The sequence below is a fragment of the Phyllobates terribilis genome, unplaced genomic scaffold (assembly GCF_046119375.1).
Source record: "Phyllobates terribilis strain yellow unplaced genomic scaffold, ASM4611937v1 Scaffold_417__1_contigs__length_1623298, whole genome shotgun sequence".
NCBI lineage: Eukaryota > Metazoa > Chordata > Amphibia > Anura > Dendrobatidae > Phyllobates > Phyllobates terribilis.
In genome coordinates this window covers 1242996-1247799 of record NW_027363177.1, presented here as the reverse complement: position 1 = coordinate 1247799, position 4804 = coordinate 1242996, and the positions used below count along the sequence as shown (strand labels likewise).

General features: G+C 41.2%; 1 long non-coding RNA gene across 1 annotated transcript; it reads left to right on the top strand.

Annotated features, from left to right (window-relative positions):
• The first annotated feature begins 1897 nt into the window (after positions 1-1897).
• Positions 1898-4216, top strand: LOC141227833 (uncharacterized). Its single transcript, XR_012294814.1, has 4 exons — positions 1898-2315; positions 3496-3681; positions 3771-3899; positions 3996-4216. It is a non-coding gene; the product is annotated as an uncharacterized lncRNA (long non-coding RNA).
• Positions 4217-4804: the final 588 nt, after the last annotated feature.

The window sequence follows — 4804 nt, the reverse complement described above, 5'->3', positions numbered from 1 at the left end:
TGATGGAGGTCAGTATAGATGGACTAATAGAGAAAGTCCGACACACTACTAGAAGGCCAAATATTTTTTCAGAGGTAGATGCAGAAAAAAATATATTCAGTTTGCAACCTGATGGAGGTCAGTATAGATGGACTAATACAACAAGTCCCACACACAGCTAGAAGCCCAAATATTTTTTCAGAGGTACTGTAGATGCAGATAAAAATTAGTTTTAATTTGCAACCTGATGGAGGTCAGTATAGATGGACTAATAGAATGACGCTATGCCCAAAAGATTTTACTTCACTAGGTGCAGTAAAAAAATTGGTATTCTATACACAGGTGGTATATCTTGCAACACAGATAGGCTACTCCACTGACGAACACACTCTGCAATAGGCCAAAAAGGATTAGCTTTGCTAGATTCAGCCAAATGCTGTGAAAAAAACTTGCACAGCACTGGCACAGACCTGCCTGGCAAAAACTGATAGGAACTGATGTAACCTAGTCCTGAAAAGGACTGCAATTACAATTAGTCTTTTCTCCCACAACCGATCTATTTAAGAGCACAGACCTCCCTGATAAAAGTCGTAGGAAATGCTGTAACCTAGTCCTTAAAAGGACTGCAATCACAACTATTCCCTACTCCCAAGCTATCTGTATATTTGTGCGAAAATTGGCTTGAAATTAACAAGGTATAGCGCACACAGCAACAGCGGTGCCGTCTAACACGCAGCTGCAGCAGTGAGAAAATGGTGGCGACGGGGAAAATGGCTTGGTCTTATAGGGCAAGGACATGTGACATACACTGCCAATGACACATGCCCTTGCTTGTGTGAAAAAAAGCACTTCGCTCCGTGTGTGCGCTGCTGATAGGCTGACAGATTGCACCTCCCCACTGCAAATGCGGGAAAGAGAAAAAAAAATGGAGATCTTCATTGTTCCTGCAGAGATCCATCCCCTGCCCCTCCCCCCACCCCGCTGTACACTCAAACTGCGTATTAACATTAATTTTCATCATTACTGAGAAAAAATCCAGTTATGATTTTGGTGCACGAACAGTTATCGAACATAACCTCGAACAGCCGAATTTTTCTCAAATTGTTCGTGTTTGCCGAACGGCTCGAACACCGCCCAAAACAGCTCGAATTTGAGATTGGCGAACAGCTCGAGTAGAACAACGCTCATCTCTAGTCACAACGAAGAAAATGTGGAGGAAGCGGGTTTCGATCAAACCACACAGAGGTCAGTATGTATACATGGCCTATATCCTCTTAGCACTGCTAAACTCTTTTTCTGACATAAAATGTGCACCCTTCTGTATGTCCTTGTATACCCTGGCTTTCCCTCCCCCATCCTCCTTCTCCCCCATTCTCCTTCAACTGTTACCTATGAAACCTCTGGCCTTAAGGAGGCCATATGCCTCTTTGTTTATCAAGCAAAATCAAAATGGGAGGAAGTCCAGCAATGGTCAGATGGAAGGAGGAGAAATGTTGGATATTTTTTATTTTTCATCTCCTCTTTCCATCTGACCATTGCTGGCCTTCCTCCTATATTGATATTGCTTGTTAAGCCTGGGTGTAGGCCCAAGATCTCTGTCCGTCCACCGCACCTACTCCTCTTGGACCTTGTGCACCTTGTCTACTAACTGGTGAGCTGATCCACCCATTTTATTTGACTCTTATGTTTATACATGAAACACTATGTAATTAATCTACAAGCTGACATCATTTTGCTTATGTCTTTATATTGCAAGCCTGACTGTGGCTGATGGTCGATCATACAGGTTTGCTAGTTCGCTATATGTTATGTTCTGTGACAAAAAGTAGTAAAGGGAGAATTGGTTAAAAAATGTCTAATGCCTGAGCTGTTTCTTTATTTCTCACCAATTACAGAGCCTTGCAGACAAAATGGACAGCAGATACAAGAAAGAAGATGCTGGCAGCTGGACTCTACAAACGCCACTCTCTGCAGGACCCACTGCTGGTGGGCTTCGCCAACTATTTACTGCACACCTTGGGGGTGAGACACTTCAGACAGGAAGTTGAGGATGTCGCCAGGTTCCTCTTTTACATGAACCCCAAGGTTGCCAATCTGGACTTTGTAAAAGATGTAGAAAAAGTCAACTCCTTCTTTACAAAGCTGAATCTGGCAAATCAGACCATTTTCAACTACCTAAAACACGTGCGTAGGTTCATGACTTACAATGTGAGAGCCTCCAACCTCTTTGAAAAAAAACGCGCACTGTTTAGGTCATGTGAGTTTTTTATGACCGTGACCGAGGACATACAAAAGAGGTTGTCAAAGGGAATATCAAGAGAAGTTGTCAGCAAAAGGTGGGTTATGAGATAATATTTATATTGAAGTAATAGGAAATTATGGATAATGTAAAATCTAAATGTATATATCTTCTCCTCCATATAATTTCCCTCAACCTTAAAACACTGCTTGGTAATTACCAAGAAATACAATATTGACACCTGCAGCCGGGCAATGCAATTACCAATTGTCAATTAGCAATCTGACACTTATTTGGAGGTCTGTATTAGGTATAATGCATATTAGTGTCTGCTCATGATATATTTATATTACTCCCTTATATAGCGCCATTAATTCCACAGCACTTTACAGACATCATCATCACTGTCCCCATTGAGGCTCACAATCTAAATTCCCTATCAGTCTGTGGAGTGTGGGAGGAAACTGGAGGAAACCCAAGCAAACACGGGGAGAACATACAAACTCCTTGCAGAAGTTGTCCTTGGTGGGATTTAAACCCAGGTCCCCAGCGCTGCAAGGCTGCAGTGCTAACCACTGAGCCACCGTATATAGTGCTAACCACTGAGCCATATATGTGTTAATGCTACCATAGGTGGCCCTGTGGTTTGTGCAGCTTGACTCTTGGTGGTGTTTATTTAGTGTATGTGTATCTTATACCATGTGATTATGTTAAAGAGTTCAAGTGGTTAATTATAACTCCCCTTATTTGATGCATACACTCTGCATAATTGCTTGATTGTTTCTGGGGCATTGACACTTTATTGTATCCCCCTGAACACTCAGCAGTTTGGGGTATTTCCCATATACCACTTACCTTGGCAGTTAATTCCCTGAATCTACTGTATTTGGGCCGTCCTTCCGTGTATATTATTTCCTCCCATGTTTTGCTCTCTCCCATTACACCATATTGATCATGAATGTTTTGAATTGATTTTAATGCTTTGCTTTGTTTCTATTTGTAACATAATAATCTCTGATTTCCCTTCATTGTGTTGTGTGCTCTCTATTATACTATGCAGCCTTTCCTCTCCTTTTGTAATTCATTGTTTGAATAGTGAGTCGCACCCCTTGTTTTTGGTCCCCTTCATTACCTTATTACATTTTTTTGTTACACTTTTTTCTTCTTAGGAGATCTCATAACCCTCATACACTTAGTATTGAAGTAGATATTTTTTATATATTTGTACTGTGTGGCTTGTATATACTGTAATATTCTATTATTAATTTTATGTGTAGGTACAAATTACACCTCAGGAGTGCCGGAAGATCCTGGATGTGGCAAAGCAATCGTTTTTAAAGTGTCTTCAAGCTGCCAAAGATGGATGTCTGCGTCAAAGCAGCCAGCTGGAAGTGATTTACTATCTACAGGCCCTGGAGGTCCTGAGGCATCTGCAGAGACCTGGGGTCGTACAGAACATGACTGTAAGTGCCTCTCTTCTCTTTATTCACTACTCATACTCATTTTTAGTTTACTCTTCTTTATGTCTAACCTTTGGTCTCTTCATCCTTAGGTGTCTGAGTGGAAGGAGAGGATTAGCCACACGTATGATGGGGAAGACCTCGTTGTTATCGGTGTAAAGTTACACAAGACCGCTACACAGCAAGTGGCCACATTCGTGCTGACTAAGGAAGAAGAAATGGTGAGATTTACTTATTCTCCTTATTAATCTGATTTAATACATGATGACACATTTCTATTTTACTATAACTATTATTTCCTTTTGTTTTATTTCTAGTGGTTCAGAGTCTACTATGAAAGAGTCAGACCAAAGCTTGTGAGGAAGAAATAAAAAGCACATTATCATTCTTCAATAGTTAATGTAGTGCTATGTATTTTTTTTCTGTATTCCTTTCTAGGTAGGATGGCAGTGGTAAAAACTGTTCTGGGCTAATATGATAGATCCCCTATTAATCACTGATCAGTTGAGCACCAATCAGATGGGCAGCACCCAAAATATGCAATGAATGGCGCTCAGAAGTAGTGATGGGCGAACCCCTGACTGTTTGTGTATGGCAGGTTCAGCCAAACGCCGAACAGTTTATTAAAACTTCAAGCTCGGGTATCAGAAGAGTACCCCAGCCTGAACACAGACCCCATTCATGTGAATGGGGGACCGCAACACCCCTGTTATCATTCTTCAATAATAAATGCAGTGCAATGTATTTTATTTTTTCTGTATTCCTTTCCAGGTACAAACTTCCGGTTATCTCAAGTCAACTTGTGAGGAGGGTATGTGAGACATGGACTCTCCCAAACTATTCAGACTCCGAGAAATGTCTCTTTGCAAAATATCTTGCGCACACCAATATGACGGCAGAAAGGACGTATAGAGAGAAGACCCTGACGGACATATGCCATGCATACAAGCTGGTGGCACAGGCAGGGAAAGAAGCCAGTGATGAGCCTCAAGCCAGCACTTCAAGGTGATAGATTGTGGGTAGTAAATTCATATACGCTCTGTAATATCACATTGTTATTTTTCTTTAGCTGTGTCCCAGCTATGAAAAGCTATTTAGGTCTTCATATCTACTATAACATTAAACT